General features: G+C 39.5%; 1 protein-coding gene across 1 annotated transcript in view; it reads left to right on the top strand.

The window, feature by feature from the left end:
* Window positions 1-9989: 9989 nt before the first annotated feature.
* The window catches only part of arhgap40 (Rho GTPase activating protein 40), a 24807-nt gene continuing 16714 nt past the window's right edge, over window positions 9990-18082 (top strand). The window contains exons 1-2 of the mRNA XM_005740026.1: window positions 9990-10049; window positions 10142-10237. The gene's annotated coding sequence lies outside the window, so the exon portion shown is untranslated. The remainder of the gene's footprint in view (window positions 10050-10141; window positions 10238-18082) is intronic.

The following is an 18082-nucleotide window of genomic DNA, read 5'->3' as shown; positions in this document are numbered from 1 at the left end:
AGGCTGATGGCCAACCATTTACACTCACACCTACAGCCAATTTAGAATGACTAAACCTAACGACATGCATGTGTCTGGACTGTGGGAGGAAGCTGGAGTAGTGGAGAGAACATACAAGTTCTTAGACCAGGAACCCAGGACCTTTCTGCTGTCTGGCCGAAGGCGCTAACCACTGTGCCACCCAAAATATTATTACACATAATGGCACAACATATCAAATTCTTACTTTGTATTTGTATGTACATCCATCCATTTTCTTCCACTTGTCCAATTCAGAGTTGGAGAGTGTGCTGGAACCTATCACAGCTGTCACAGCTGGTGAGAGGCAGGCTACACCCTGGACAGGTTGTCAGTCTGTCTCTGGGAGAACACACAAAGACAGGCAACCTTTCAAGCTCACATTTACTCCTACAGCCAACTCAGAATCTCCAATTAACCTACCCCAATGTACGTCTCTTGGTCTGCGAGCGGAAGCTGAAGTACTCAGAGAGAACGTGCACTGACTCCCCACAGAAAAGCCTCAGTTTGGATTTGAACCCAGGACCTTCTTGTTGTGAGGTAACAGTGTGCACCACTGCCCCACCCTGGTACCCTACGCTTGTGTTCTTCTGTTTAAGTAAGATTTTGATTGCACATATCGCAGCATGACCATCTCTATGCTTCTTGCATCTTTGGAAGAAGGTACATTTTGGCTATAATTGTCATAATTGACCTGATTATCCTTTATAAAATAAGATAACTTTTGAAAGAACCTTTGGAAGAACATAACCTAGCAAGGTCAATAAAGACTTCTTTTTTTGACCCAGCTACATTGCTTGATCCATATCCAAGTATCAACCGTGCTAATTATTTTTGCAACTTAAACTAATGTAATCTCTTTGTAAATATATTTGTAGCTGAAAGAGAGTTTTCATCAACATTTGATTCTTGCTTATTTTGTGATCTTAAACTGATAAATAATGAGGGGAAACATATTAAGAAAGACATGTAAAGCCAAGGTGGTTTTTAAAACAATTTTTAAACAACATTTCAGACAGTAAAAATCATCCCATGCTGAGGTTTAAATGTACCATCATTAAGCATGACTGCAGAGGTGGAGTGCAAAAAGTACTTGTTGTCGTTCTCTTCTTTCTGTATTGTCTTGAGTAAAATTACAAATCCAGAATCGGTGTCTGAGTGCTGCCAGCTTTAATGTAGTGTGTGTCTGAGCTGCGTGAGTATGATTGAATCACCCCAAACCACCCCTCACCCAGATTCAGCCACCCCTCATCTCTGTCATGATAAGTGTGCTTATGAGAATGTCATCTAATCTCTGTCTGCTACCTGATCAATAACTTCAGCATACAAAGTGTTTTGTTAACGCTATTAGTCACAGGCTTTAAAATCATACTATAAATTTTTACAGTTTAAATATGCAGCAATACTTTAGGCAAGACATCTTCTTCTTCACTGACAAGTTAGATTTCCAAACTAGTCATTATGTCACAAAATTATGCTCATATACACATTTTGAAATTCAGATTCAGCGTCTGGTGTCAAACTCTGCACATGCATCATTCTGCACATTGAAGTTAAAACATCGAGATGAAGTAACAGTATGCAAAGCACTTAAAAAAATCTAAGAGGGGACTTCTACAGCCTGCATAGAGTCTCAAAGCAAAAGCAAGAGTGTGTGAGTGACAGCTGCAAATGACACATGTTGTCCCTTAGCGCCAAAGGAGGGGAACATCTCCTGCAGGCAGAGACTTTTAAAGGTGAAATGAACTGTGAATGCACCAAATTAAGCTATGGATGGAGATTAATGAACAGAGAAATGACTGCACACAATTGACCTTATATTTATGGTTACTTTTACAAACTTTTTTATTACCGCTCAAGTACAGACAAACAGGACTTTAATATCACCAACCATTCCCATGTTATTACGGTGTATCCATATAAATGGCCCACCCTGTAGAAAAATTACAACTCGTACACCCATGACTTTTTTCTTTTTTTGTTAGAAATACCAGGACTTTTTTTCTGCAGAAATTATGCTGTACCAGCGATTCTTCTGAGTACAGAAAACAGTGTCATTATTATGGCCCCAGGAAAGAGAATTCACACAAGACTGTATTTCCTTAGTGCACTTATACTATGGCTATTTGCATATTGCTGATGTGTAACATCGATTTAAGCAAACAAAACCAAGACTTCCAAGCACAAGGAAAGTGATACATTGGTTTTGGATAGATAGCTTTTTTTTTTTTTTTATCTGGTTTTGTTGTTTTTGCTGTTGTTGTGATATACTGTAAGACCTTATTGTCATCCACAGATTTAGAATGGCTTAAAATTTGTTCATTAAGTTCCACTATAGTTAAAAAAAATGACAGTCATATCAAACTGCAGGATTTTGCATTCGGAGACATAGTTCATTCCTCGACCTCCCCACCCTTCCATGCACAAATGTGGAAAGCATGAGTTCAGGAGGTGAGCAGCAAGACCCCTGTATCAGTGCAATCAGTGATAACAGATGTGACACTGATTTAAGTAGACACAATATGAAAGGTGGAGGTGTGGTTGAGGTCGAGTTCCAAAGTGGCTTGGAGATATATGTATCTAATGTGCACTATGTGCGATGTATGATAAGGTGAGATAAGACCAACCTTTATTAGTCCCACACGTGGGAAATTTTTTGGTCACGGCAGAAAGTACAAGATAAGAGCAGTGAAAATTAAGAAAAGGAAAAAACCCAATAGAATGGAATAGTATGGAAAGGACGCTTAGCAGGACCAGTGCTGAGAGCAGCTGATCTACTGGGAACTGCAAGTGAGAAATTAGACGGGTTGTGAGCTGATTGAGCTGATTAATGATGTATGAAAAAAGAAAAAAAATGAGATCGCCAATGCCTAAAGATTTCCTTTGAAGGGTCTCTTTGGTAGTACTGCTAAGAACACACAGACAAGTGAAATATGACAACAGACCTCAATGAAAAAGTGTTTTTATAAGGAATTGAGGCGGAGAGGCCCAGGATTGTTCTTTAACAACATTTTACACTTTATTGGCTCAGGATGGGGCTTTTTAATGTAAAACCATGATGTTAACTATATCTAGTAGCCATGATTGTTAGATAAATGTAGTAGGGGTAAAATGTATGATATTTCACCCTTTAATATAGTGAAGTAGAGGTGGTGGCATAAAATTAAGATAAGTGAAGTACTTGCTGCCCACCACTGGCTGCAGGCTCCATCTTCACTCTGTGTTAGATTCTGGCACTTGAACTGAATATTGAGCTCCTCTCCACCCTGCCAATGCAATCAGTGATCATCACGCACATGCTGAGAGGAACAATATTCCGTCTCTGAAGAAAGATCTGAAGGTCTAAGCATTCTTTTGGTAGATTTGACACTTAACCAGATTATGTTGTGATTCAACATTGTGTCATTCTCTCTCATCTGCATTGGCAACAATAAAAATAATTTCTCCTCTGGCTTCTTTTTCTTCTCGGCTTTGTATTGCTGTTCCTTGTAGGCTATGCCAGTAACTGTTAAAGCTTTAAATGTAAACCTATGTTTAGAATTTGGCCGAGACGTCCTTTCATTTCTGGCAATGACTGTACGAAAGCTGCTCTTCCTGTTTGAACAGGCACAAAAATGACATAGCACCTTTCCAAATCTTAAAACACATAACAGCAATAACAGCAGAGGGGTAATTTTCTCTCAGCTGGAGCCGTGCTGCTGTCCGCCCTGCAGTAAAGCTTCCTTTGGAGATTCTGACTGAAATTTAACATCTGTGAACACAGTTAACCGGATCATATACAAAGGTTACAAAGTAAAAGTGTGCAGTAAAAGAAAGAATCCCTGCTTATTCCCTGGACAACTGACTCTTCAACCAAAACAGATACTCTGCTCCTTTGCTTTACATATATTACTGCTATTCACAGCTCAATGGTGACAGTTCATGCCTATACAAGTTAAAAATCTTCAGGGAACTGCCAGCAATTAGTAAAAAGGAATGATGAAAGCATTCCTTTCACCCTCAATTGCTCTTTGATTGCAGCCTGCGGCTTTATGTAGAGATACACAAAGGCAAGGGCTCCTTCTAGTGGCTCATTCAAGAAGTTACATGTAGAAGCAATTCAATAATTATTGTCACGCTGCTAAAAGAAGCACAAAAATACTCATGTTACCAATATGTGAGAAATGGAATATAACTTTCACACGCTGTGTATCTGTATGCCCTCGGAGAACCTTTTAAGTGTAGAAGGATATCACATTTTATTTATGATTCAACTGTAGTGCCCACATTGTGACACAGAGGGGTGCTGGTGTGGTGTTGCACTGCATTTCCCGAACGGCAGAGTGATGCTGATGGAAGCAATGCCTCCCTACACTTTCTACTTACCTCAGCAACTGCGCAATAGTTTTACAAGCTTCTGAATAAGTAGTTGGTGTAGGAATGAGATGGCGCTGCAGTAATGCATTAAAATTTGCGTGTATACTAACTGAAGATTGAAAAGTGAACATAAATAACACTTTATCATTCCATTTGTGAACAAAGTGGGGAAAAGAGATGCTAAAGTTACAAGCAGACGACTTAATATTGATCTTGTGGTCTCGTGACTGAATAGCACAAAACCTACAAAATAATTTTATTAGTTAATTATGATTATTACATCATCGTTATTATTAGCAACTGCTATTTAATCAGTAAATCACGTGGCAGCAGTTGAAATGCCTCCATGTGATGCTACACGTCACAGTGCATTTAGGCACGTAGACATTGTCAAACTGACCTGCTGAAGTTCCAACTGAGCCAGAATAGATTAGAATAGAACAGCCCTTTATTGTCATTGTACATGTACAGCAACAATTGTGGGAGTTAAGTTAAATGACTTTGAAAATGGCATGGTTGTTGGTGCCAGGCAGGCTGGTCTGAGTACTTCAGGTCTGTTGATAGGTGCCACTGCTGTTGAATATGAATGGAAAACTGATGATGCAACTTATCAAAGTGTCGCATAGAAGATTGGTCTGAAATCCATTTCTGTTGCATTGTAGAGTCGGATTTTGGCATGAACAACATGGAAGAACGAAGCCAGAGTGCCGTGTAGCATCAGTTCAGGCTGATGGCGGTGGTGTAATGGTGTGGGCGATGTTTTCTCAGCACACTTTGTGGCCCAAGTTGAGCACTGTTAAACACCAAAGCCTACCTGAGTATTCTTGCTCACCGTGTCCTTCCAATGTCACGAAGCTCAAATCATTTCAAAGTTGTGTCTTGAACATGAAAGTGGGTTCACTCCATAATCACCAGATTTCAGTCTAATAAAACATCTTTGGAATACGGGAGATTCACATCGTAGATCTACAGCCGACATATTTACAGTAAGTGAATGATGCTATCATGTCAGTATCGACAAAATCTCTGAGGAATGTTTTCAGCACTTTGTTGAACCCATGCCAGAAAGAATAACATGGGTCTAAAGGTAAAAGAAGGTCCAGCTGAACACTAATAAAGTGTAAATAATAAAGTGATAAGAGAGAATATGTACTTTTTACTAATTATTTTTGAATCATCTAAGTGTCTATTCATGAGGTCAATGTGTGAAAAGGAGAGCAACAGACAGACTGGTCATCACTTTTCCCATTCCACTAAATTTCCACTGAGTTCATTCTGAGCTGTAACTTCAGAAGAACAAAGCACACTTTTATTTACTTGTTATTTCCTCTCCCCATCCCCTTTGACATATTTAATTCCCCTGTCAAATTACACTGCAACTCGCTGCTGAGCTCACATTTCACCAAGGCTACTTTGTTCAAAGTGTTCAAGTGAGGGTTAATCCCAAAGCAGGATATTAATCTGAATGAAAGGCGAGTTGGTTAAATATATCAAGTGCAGCCCAGCTTGAATAGTTTCTATTGTCTGAAAATTTATGTAATCTCCACACTCCTGCTAAATCTCTCACTTGTAAAGTAACAACAGAAAAAGTCCATAATTTTATGCAAATGAAAGTCTGATATGTCTGAGCACATTAAACCACGTTCATGACATTAAAGCATGACTGTGATAAATAAAGTGAGAAATTGATGAAGTACTCTAAATTTTTTTGGCATAACATTATTATTTTCCTAAAAAAGCACACTGCATTAGATTTGGCAAAGAGAAATTTGTTATTAAAGATCATTTCATTACTTCAATATTAATATGCAATATGAAAACCAAGTTCATACACTTGATAAAAATCCACAAATTGTCCCTTCACACCAAGAATCAGGAGATTTTGCAAGTCATTCACACGAAAATCCATTGTACAGCATACCACATAAGAAGGGCAGGCTTCACGTGCTTGACGTGAGCTAGGCAGCAGATGTCTGGCCCTTTTCCCAGGTCTACTACGGTAAAGCTGAAGGCCCGAGGGATTTAACAATCCAGCTTAATGCACACATGTCAGTGTAAGCTAATGAAAATCCCGTGCATCAACAATTTCCCTATCAATAAGTCTTTTTTGTTAGCATAAACCAAGTAACAACATCGAATGTGACGCATGGCTCAGTGAAGGAAATTTGGCAGCTAAAGAATGCAAACCTGATCGTCAGCACAGGTAGAGTTCCTCACTCCAGATCGAGTTTCAGTCGTTGGCCTTGCTTGTTATGAGGTCATGGGTGCATACACCCAACAAGAAAGGGAATTTAAACGTGCAAAGTAATAAAAATGCACACTTCTGGAGTTCTAACATGTAAATGAGCTTTCACTCCCTCACACACAGACACATCAATGCACACACAACCCTGATGCAGTGTATTAGCAGATCTGCAGGGCTTTAGTTAGTCAGCTCAAGCAAATGGAAGCATAGCATGCTTAAAGAATTAGCCCAATATTTTTTCTAATTTTGTATGATTTTTAAATGTATTAATAAATGTTTACCAATCGTCAGTGAAACAGTAAAGTCAAAGGGTTTGTTTTACAGTTTTATCTGTGACTTTTACAGTTCACTTTCCAAATGGAAGGACAATTTGTTTGCATCTCAAATGGAAAAGAAAAACTTCTCAATCAGAAGTGCTTGACTCCCTGGTGTAACCCATAAATGCGCATGGCTGCCCATTCCTAAGCCTGGTTCTGCCAGAGGTTTCTTCCTGTTAAAAGAGAGTTTTTCCTTCCCCCTATTGCCAAGTGTTTGCTCACAGGGGTTGTCTTATTTTTGGGGTTTCTCTATATTATTGTAGGAGCTTTACCTTACAGTCCAAAACACCTTGAGGGGATTTGGTTCTATATTAATGAAATGAAATTGAAATATATAATAGGCCATAATGTTTTTTGAGTCCATGCTCACAACACTTGCTCCCTGATGTGTTGCACCACTGAACCTGGTGAGATTGTTGTCATTTATGAGCAAAGATATTGAACAAATGCCATATTTTTAATTAATCATAGTGAAAAGTCAAAAAAACCCAAAGTGTTGCTATGGATCAAATGCTAATTTAATCTTAGTTCATACATGACATATTGGCCTGAAATATATTTAATGTTATGGATATGAGAAAATGTAACATATTTAGGATCCATCCTCTGGGCACCATAGATGCCTATATGCATTTTTAGGAAATCCATATGTAGTTATATGCAATTTGTATGCTGAGATATTTCAGTTTGGACACAGAGGAGGACAAGAAGGAGGAGATGGAAGGAAACTACAATTACCATAGTGATTATCACAGCTAAAAACAAACACGGAAACAAACAAAAACCCTCAGTATTATCAAATAAATCATATAAATGCATTTCTTTTTATGAGTTACCACTGACGTTTTCTTGTGTTTTTTTAATGGGCAGATTTTAAATTTCAGGTTAGATTATTGTTTATTACTGTCTGCAATTTGCCTTTCAGCAGGTGATGCAGTCATCTGCAGCCAAATTCTCAATCTCCATGGAAACGCACAGCAGCCGTAGGAGGAGCGTGCCAACAGGAGGGTTAGCAAGCTGATGTCCAGGAGGCGTAACCTTGCATAGTCTCATCTGGGTCCTTGAAACAATAGCAGGAAGAGAGCAGACAGCTCTGCTGGCCCTCTGTGCCCTCTATTGCTGTGGGGCGCTCTCTGCCAGCTTTTTTTCCTCAGTATATCTGAAATACACGCACACACAAGCAGAAAAACAAAGAGAGGGAGACTTGCAATGATCCAGACTGTCTGTAGGAAAGCTGAGAGGTCAGTAAAAACAATAACAGGATGTCACAAGGAATTTATCTGTCCAGGAGGATGGATCCTTTCCACCTAAATGCTGTGAGCAGACTGCTGCAGGGTTGGAGTGAATGAGTCATACCGGGCTTCACAGTATGTTTGAAATGAGATATCTGCAAGTAAGTCATTCCTTTTGCCTTAGTGTGTGCACGAAGCGTGATGCATTTCACATAAGATTGCAGTGAGAGGGCAGAATGAAAGATAGGCTTAGTCACAGTGGTGCTTTGAGCTAAACAAAAGCAGATCAGTTAGCACCCAAAACCCAGGTGAGAAAGATGGAAATGCCATTAGTCCAATGGGTGCTTGCTCATAAACCAGTCATCCTTCGGGCAGTATGGATGCCTGTACAAATTTTCATCTCAGCTCACGTAGCAGGTGTTCAGATATTACAGTCTTGACCAGCTGAAGCTGAAAATAACCCATAACGTAGCATTTTCACACAGCTGTGAATGTATCTCAGGAAGTAGTGGTCAAACTTTTAGACAGATGGGACTTTGGATGTGAATGTGCTATTTTACACAGCTGATTCATTGTTTAATGTGAGCATGAAGGTTGGTTATTGACCTCGCAAATGGCAGTCTGGCAAAAACTGGTGGCATAAGTAACACTTACCGGAAATGCTTATATTTTTAGCTGCATCTTATGGCCTTCAACAGGGAAAGAGGGCTGAAATGTCCAGTAAGCGGATGCTTGTGAGATTTATTTCAACATTGCTTTGTTGCTTGGTCATTCAGAGTCAGGCTCTTCATATTCAATGCTGCTATTCATTGTGACAGCTGCAGAAGTTCAGCTGTTTACAATCTTATGAGACTTATTTTTTGTGAGTACTATAGCCATGTGGGTATAGTACACTGACAAGTAAAAAGGATTTCTTGTAAATCTGAAAATATGATATACTTTATCTATGCAGAGTTTGCATATAGTCACACAACTTTTCATAGTCAGAGGGGCCAGTATAGTCATCTTAATGGGTTGCTTTTTACCCTAGAGACTAATAATAAACTATTAGAGGTTAGGCTGCTCTCCAAATGTACTTCTGCATCATAAAAGCTTAGACAAATGGTGCCTTAGCTATAAAAGCCCTATATTCTTTTTAATAGCTAAGGTCATTTGGGCGGATACCAGCAGAATCTCCCCTCCAGAGCTTATTAAAAGTTGAACCAAGGTGACAGAAACAATATATTTATTTTATAATATGATACAGTTTTACAAAGAAACACTACACTATTGTAAGAATCCACATGAATAAAGGGGATGAAAGAGCAAAAGGTTACTTTACATAAAAACATATATATCCTTTATCTGATAAGCTTCATTATTTGGAGAGAGTTAAATAAAAAGATGGGAAAAGCTCTGAAATCTAACATTCATTGTTGTAATAATTAAAACAAATAGCAAAAATAAACATTGTTTTATTATCACGGTTCTCGGTGTTACTGATCATTTTGGCTCTTATCAAATTAGCCTATTTGTCTATTAAGCGATATAAAATCTTGAACTTTCCTCACGTGTGAGCAATCAGTAAAGAAAATATTTGTTTTCTTAATATAAATTAATATTTTATATGTATGTCAAGTACGCAAATGGTTATATGTATAAATGTTCTTCCCCTAACTTGTTTATCTTGATATTCATGCTAACATTTCACTTAAAATAATAATTATTATTATCATCCTTTTACAGAGAAACAGGAAAAAACTGCACCTTTCCCTGGTGTTTTTGATGTTAACGCTGCGTTTTGAGGTTTAAGCTAAAAAGCGCCAGAGGAGCAGATTGAGGTACAACTGCACGTCATGTGGTTGCTGCTGATGAGCCCGGCGGAGTGACGTCAGCCGCAAGGTGAGAAGGATAACGTGGACTGAAAGCGGAGGAGAGTGTAGCCTCGCTCATCTCATCCCGTCCCATCTGCTTGTTGTCATTATCACTCACAGAAAGACTCGCTGCTGCTGCTGGACTACATGGAAACACATTCTTTCCACGCTCGGTCGAGCCTTCGGACACCGGGGGCGTCGACAGCATTTTCACAGGTAAGGAAACCGGTTTTATTTGTTGGACGCGACGCTTTGTTTCCACTTAGCCACCTACCCTCCTTTTTTCTAGTTTGGCAAGCACGGTGATATTTTTTTTCTGGTTAAAACACAAGTCTTATCCTACACAAAAAGGCTGTCTTTATTGAAAATATTTCTAGAGCTTTGTGCAATTTTTCTATTGCATTCGCTTATAAAGGTTTCTGGTTGCTAGGGTCTCTGAACCTGTTACTATGGGCGTTTTCCGCCTCACGTGCAGCTGAGAGCCTGAGCCTATACAAAGCGTTGATTCCCCTAATTTTAATCGCTGCATATTATGGTAGCAGTATGCATTTGTTCATGTTTTAAGCCTATACTCTTTTTAGACAGTTTATAAAATCTAATATTGGAATATATTGATATGTGTTGAGGAGGATATTTTAGGCTTCATCTAAAAACTGCAGGTTCTGTGTTCAGTTATAGATAAACTATGTAGACACTTTCCAAATCACCTCAAACACATCCTTGGTGCTTCAGTATTATTTGTTTATTTATTATGAGCCCGATTAGTAGTCCCATAAACCTGTCCTAGTCTTCCTGGATTTTAGTTAAAACAGCATTACATTACTTTAGGACACAACAAACCACAACAACATGAGCAGTTCCAGCAAAAACAATTTTTAAAAAGTTACTTGTTTACATTTTAAATATTGATTTCAGTGTTAATTTAGTCATTAAGGGTGGATCAGTGTTTTCATTGCTTTACACAGTATTACTTTGGCTCTACTTAATGCAGCTGCATTGTAAATGTTTGTAGTGATAGGCCATTTAATAACAAGCCTAACAAGTTCTTTTTTGGGGGGCGGGGTAGTAGAGTCTATCCCCCTTCAAAAAAAGGACATAGTTGGTTAATTAGCTGTTCCGTGAATTCCCTTGTTGTAGCAGTTAGCAATTATGTTAAGCATTCCCTATCACAAAATACCTTAAATAAGTAGAATACAGCTCAGTAAAGTGTAACACAATATGTTAAAACAAGTATGTAGAAACTAATTTGAAATCAGTACAGTGAAATATATTACATTTAACAAACCAAAATAAAACAGGATTAATGCTTTTTGCTGTTGGTTTTCAAGTTAAGAAAAAAAAAATCTCTTTCAATCCATTGCTTTAGACTGGCATGTGTCTACAGTTTTTTGTACTGTAGTGGTAGACCCTTTAATATCCTGGGTTTTATGATTGCTATTCACATGGATAAAAAGATGTGGCCACTGTGAATGTTCTCTGTAAACAGGAACAATTTTTGCTGCACTGGTAAGAGATAATACCTGCAAAAGCTTGGCCAGTCGGTGTTTGCTTCCAGGTCCAAAGGGTAAGGGTAAGAGTCAGTGCAAAATACCTCTGTCTTGTAATCCACTTTAGCTCCATATGGCAGAGGAGAACGTATTCTAGCTTTCATTGCCATTAGCCTAAGCCCTGCTTTGCTCACACATCTATGTTCTGGCAGCCTGTCTGTTTTCAATAGAGAGAATATAATGATGTCAAAGACTTGTTAAATATTAAGACTTAACCTGCGACATCTCATCGCTTCAGTCGTTGCCCTTTTCCAGCACCAGAGATGACAGTGTGTGTTTGTGAAAATGCTCAGTGAAAGAAATGCAGTCACTGAAATTGTTTTTCTTTTTTAACCTGGTCAGAAGAGATCTGGTTACATGCTGCAGATCATGTTCCTGATCATTTATTGTGGTTATGATCGTGTAAGTGTAGGGTTTCAGGAAAACAATATCATTGTATGCTTTGTTGCCCTTTCACTGCCAATTTATGAAGTAGAACTGAAAGTCAACAATGAAATACCTTGAGCCTGATCTTCTGTGTAGGGTGGGGAAAGAAGGAATCTTTTCTAAGAATGCAAGCTGTTATCATAAGCCTTAAGGTGATTATTATTTCTTATGAACCAACCGGGCTTGTGCATCTTTCATGCCAAGCATAGTCTCTTGAAGTTGTAAACACAGCAGAACTCGCCATAGTTAGTCCATGTAAGCCCAACTTGCCTAAAATAAATCTTTCTGAAACCTCAATGAGCCAAATTGGAAATGCTTTACTAATTAACTGAAGCTGAACTGTTTCAGGTAACCTACTTTGAGTTCAATCATGCCATGAGAAGCAAAATAGAACAGCAAAGTAGTGCATGAGCCTCTGTACAGTTTTAGTCTGACTTTTAAGGTTTTTACATTTGGTTCAGTCTCAGAGCTTCACCCAGGGACGCTGAGTGATGCATCGCTATGTTCATATGAGCAGATAATGAAAGCTTTTTCCCCAACTCACTTCCCGTCTGTGCTTTCAGAAGGTCAACCACACGGCCCCGATGACTTAGTGTGCCGAGCTAGTGTGGAATTCGATTGCTGCAGCTCAATTCTGCCCGTCTGTATGTATACAGTGAAAAAAGCATGTGCATGACTCATTTTTTTCCCCATCCAAGAAAGTGTTTTGTACATGTTCACCAAATGTTTGCCTCAGTGGTTTCTGTGGAATTGTACTGGTTATGGTTGCTCTAATAAAAACATGCTAGCATGGGCTGCATGGTTATTTGATGATGCAGTTCACCACATGAGCTTCTGTGTCAGTAAATAAGCGAGCATGCATCTGATACACGGCCAGGTTTTTGACTGTGTGTGAATATGAGCTGTTGCCACTCACACTGTGTCATCATTTGCTTGGATCTGGAGGTGTGGATGAGTCTGCCTCAGTCTGACCTGCATGGCTATTTTAGTTTACATTTTTTAGAATCTCTTAGCGAGACAGTTTCCGTTAAGAGAATCTGAGCAGGACTTTGAAACTGATGTATTTTAATGGGAAAAGTCTTCTTAAGTGGTCCAAATTCTTCCCTTGTATATTAATTGATGAGACCAGTCTGATGAAAATTTGTGTTCAGGATATGAAAACTTTTGTCCAGAAACACAAATCTGTGGAAACTGTGAGGCTTTGTGGCTCTATAACCACATTTTATCCTAATCTGTCATCTTTTATCTTTGAATGTTTTTCTTCCCCACCTGTTTTCTCCTTCACTTCCCTGTCTTACTCCTCCCTTTCCCTCCGCTCCGCAAAGGCTCAGTGGTCTGTTTGCCAAGAGTAGAAGAGAGCAGGGCATGAGGCTGAGCTGGCTGTCACATGCCATCTGCGGGGTCACATGAAGACACGCCATCACGTTCTCTACTCTCCTTTTTTCCCTGGCGTAGCTCTGAGCCAAGGAGGATTGGCAGATAAGGTGTGAAAGGGGCTTGAGTTCAGAGGAAAGCCAGTCAGCAGTGAAAGTCAAAGAAGACAGCCTGATTCTAACTTGCAATTTAGTGTCTACATAATTTTATTATTGCCTTACAATATAAAGCGCCTTGAGATGACTGTTGTTGTGATTTAGTGTTATATTGTTATTGAATTGAATTTAAATAGTTTAGGAAATCAAATACAGAAACAGGGACCTCAGAGACTTGGTGTATTAAAATAAACAAAGAAAAATAAGGAGTGTGTTAGTGTCAGCACAGAGCGGATGAGAAAGCTAGAATCTGAAGAGGTGTCCCTGCGGCCTTCAATTTGTTTTTGTCTTGTTAAACACAAACTGAGTTTTGAGAGTCACTGGGACCACTGCCAAGCGCTGAGATGCCAGTAACACAGAACGTGTATCAGGCTCGCCAGGTAAACTGTCAACAGGAGGATGCCGTGTGTTGAGTGACTGCTGTGACTTGACATGTTTATTGGAGTAGACACGGAAGCTGTTCGGTGGGTGAACATTCTTGTACAGGAACTCAAATAAGATTTACAAACAGAGTTTTTTCATTGTGTTAGTTATGATACTCTTTCTTTTTACAAAAATCTAAATGAGCACCTATTTCATTATTTTTACACCACACCTCACTTTTATGTAGGCTAAATGTTGATGGATGGGACAGTGATGTAGTGGTTAGCACTGTCCACTCACAGCATAACAATTGCAAGTCCAAAGAAATGCATGTTAGTTAGATATGCAGGAAGTTAGTTTTCTGGAAGATTCTTCTATGTTTAACATAACTGAAGCATATAGGAGTCCCACGTTATGTCATAGCCGTCTCTACGTTTCTCAGAAGACACCATTAAATGACGAGCATCTGTGTCTCTAATTGTTTTTCGTGCTCAGGGCTAAAGGACAAGTTAAAGACACAGTTTTGCAGATTCCTATGCTTGGGTTTAAGTAAATCAGTAAGTGAATATTGTAAAGGATGTTTCACATTTTTCTTTGTTCCAGTAAATGATGTATCTCCAGCACAAGTTAATCCAAAACTTAATTCCAGCCATAGGGCTATTAAGACAAACATGTTACTTTCTGTGCTCCATCCATTTGTTCAGCCCACCAGCTCGAGCGCCGTCCCTAAAAACCATTCATATGGTATCTCTCCTCTGTTTGTCCCAGCCTCGTCAGCTATTCAACCAGTCAGCTTCTAGCCTTGCCGAGCCCCCCATGGCGACCTCCTTTCCTGCCTCAGGATGCGAAGTAGTGACGTTTCTGCCAGCACAGTCAGACTGTCCTTGTTCTAATGTGTTTGTGCATTGAGGAGATTACAAGGAAACAGCTTGCCAGGGGCAGGCAGCTGCTGTTTCCTACAGCTTGCAGCAGTTTCGGGGGACAACAGCAGGATGCCATGGGGGAGAAGCGGCTCGGCGGCCCTGCTGCTGTTCTCTGGCAGGGTTATTGGACGATACAAGGCCAGGTAGGATTAGGCTGTCGGGGTCTGCTGAGGCTTGTGGCTCAACTCTAAGCCAGCTGAAATGTGGTGTCACTTTTGTTTGTGTGTCTTTGATTGAAAATTTTGTTTTGCTTTTCTTTATTTTTCCCTTTTTGAAGAAGTTAAAACATATAACTTTATTGATGGATTCATATTTATTATTTGGACGAATAATATATAAAAATTTGTTTCTTTATGCTCTTCTCTGTGCACCTTGGTGGTAGGTGAATCTCTATTCTGGTGCGCTTTTTTGTAAGATTTCGGTGCTTTATAGATCTGCTACATGCGTTTGTGATTTTCCATGTCACAGATCTTACATGCTGGGATGACTTAGGAAAAAAAGCATTTGCTCAAGGCTGTGTGAGCTAATTGTCGCATTCTCTGTACTCTAAGAGGCTTTCAGTAGAATTCAGCTATAAGGAAGAAACACTGTGTTACTACACAGACCTCTTTTTCAGTGGATTGCAGTATTCCTTCACCAGAGTTGTTGTTGGGGTTACTTTGTGTTTCCCACCGTGCTGAGCATGAAGGTAGACAACAGGGTCACGTTTTGTCCATTCTTCTCTCAGAGTGGATGGCTTCCTGTTGATACTGTGTCTTAATAGGAGGTCTATTCAACAAAGAACAATTACAGCTGCATGACATTTTCAGTATTCCTTTTTTAGCATTAGTATGAAGCATGTTCTTTGTTTTGTGGCCAAGCTACGTGGCTTGCTGGCAAGCTGAGGAGTATTATTACCCGATTTAAAATTAAACAATGATTCTTTTCCTCCTGGTTCTTGAGTCAGCGTGGGAGAAAATTCAAAGCTAGCTTTATTCCTCTTTATAATCCCTCATCTGAGGGGAGTTAGAGGTATTTTTAGCTTGAGTCCTGCAGTATTTTCAGTTTGTATGAGTCTTTGCACAAATTCGGAACACAGCAGGCATGGCAACTTTAATGTATGAGGATATTTCTTCAAGCTTTTATTAAAACAAACAAATATATAATCTATCAGTAGACAATATAAAAATGTTTTAGGCCCCTTCCCCCTCATTTATCAGGTGTTTGTGTATTCACGTCCCCAGCTGATATGTAGGACATCAGCATGACAATAGAGTATTGAGAGAGCGAGGATGAATCACTGATTGAGTGAGACCTTTGGGGGTTACATACTCACAGGCAATGTTGACAGACCTGTTGCACTTGAGAAACTTGAGAAACTTTCACTTTATGTTCCTCTGTTGTGCGCACAGACAGCACGCACATCATATCCTCTGGTCACATTACAGTCATTCTTTTTCTAATCTTTACCCGTGCCCAAGTATGCAGTTGAACGAATGCGTCTTTCTTCGACATATAAGGTATGATTTGATGCAACCTACTGCATCATTATCTGTCTGACCGCACGTTTGTGCAATTTGTCAACACTTTAAAGCTGGGCTTTTTGTTGTTGTTTTTTTTAAAAAGGGGAAAAACTCATCATTAGAAACATTTGATTTAATTATTTCTTGTCACATACATTGAAGAGGGGATTAAAGTGCTTCATCTGGCCATCTAAGAATCCTTGATTAATGAGCTTAACAAATGTCGTCAGGCTCATGCTCAAAGGTCAGTAAAGTGTCTGAAGTGCTATAAACATGTGATACAACATAAAACAAGTAAGCTTTTGCTCAAGGGTTCATTGTTTCTGTCCACTTAGACTACTACTGTCCTAAAACAATGACTGTTTTGTGTTTCAGGGTAAGCATTTTAAGCCAGGTTTTGAAATGTGACAGGTCATAGATGTCAGTTTGAACCAGTAGGGAAGAAGATGGCAGTCAGGCGTATAAGGCAGGGCGCGTCACCTCGGAGTAACATGGGAGGGGACAGGTGTGAGTGATGTCTAGATGCTCACGGAAGTCGTCACTCCCTCTTGCATTCCTGCTCGAGCTTAGAAACATGCCACACAGCCTGAGCCACACTAAAGACGCTTCCTGTCACCTTACAAGAAACTAGAGCTGCGGACAGATTTGCTTCGCTCTCACACAGTGTTCATCAACCGGGACTGGATAAAGCTAGATTTTGTGCAAGACTCTAATTCCTGGATTTCTTTAGGAATGTGGATATGGGAGGTAGAGCGGAGGTAGTGGTGAACACGCTCATGTCCAGCATGCCCAGTACGCATTTTTCACGCTCCACACCGGGCCGCTTAAGGCTCCGTTCACAGACTCAATGGAAGGGCAAGCGCGTGAAGATATCCTTTCACAAGATGAAAGCCAGGTAGGTGTGAGAGTTAGAGACGGAGCTGGCTCACAAGAGCTTTGGTGAAGGTTTGGAGTGCTTTCTGTTCTTGAAGAGAAGTGGTGCAAATGACAGGTTCTGCGGTAAAAAGAACAAAAGGTTCTGCGAGGTTACGGTAGATTTACTTTTCGTTGAGAAGTCTGTACTTACAGAAGAGTTTTAAAAGGGTGACTCTCTTTAGATTTTTATCCCAACATTTATCACATGTGCTAACTGTCTCACAGTTTACAGACAGTCATTGGTGAGATATAAAAGAGTTTCACCTGGGTCACATATGAACTGCCAGGTTCGTATGTGATGGTTTTCATAGCTGCATGTGAGTAATATAATGAAGCAGCTTTTGTGTGAACGATAGCCTTTATTACATCACTGATTATTTATTTCATGGATGTATCATTATTCGCTTTATGGTCAAACTAACATTCATACTCCTATTGGCTGGAGAGTTTTGATCAGCTTCTATAAAGTACTTGTATTTGCTGGTTTGTGTTGTTGTGTTTGCACATTTCTGTTGCTTGTGGGGCTCGCACACAAGAATTTCACTCGCATGTGCTGTGCCAATGTGCCTGCACATGCGATGTGACAATAAAAGTGATTTGATTTTGATTTGATTTGTATCTTTAATTATTAATTTATTCATTTAAATCTGAGTGGAGCTGGTAGAGGTAGGTGTTACCAAGATGGTGTTTATTATATAACTCTCGAACAACTGAAAATTAGTCATCAGAGGAGACGGGAATATGTAACTGTCAAAGTTAACACATATGCCAGACATCTGCTTCTCAAGCACTTGCAAACTGCATAAAACAGTTGGTCTCTGGCATGCCTTGTGGTATTTTCCATTGTTTTCTGATC

The sequence above is a fragment of the Pundamilia nyererei genome, unplaced genomic scaffold (assembly GCF_000239375.1).
Source record: "Pundamilia nyererei isolate P.nyererei 1_Seehausen unplaced genomic scaffold, PunNye1.0 scaffold00096, whole genome shotgun sequence".
Lineage (NCBI taxonomy): Eukaryota > Metazoa > Chordata > Actinopteri > Cichliformes > Cichlidae > Pundamilia > Pundamilia nyererei.
The sequence above is the reverse complement of the archived record's forward strand: the minus strand, read 5'-3'. Positions and strand labels throughout refer to the sequence as shown.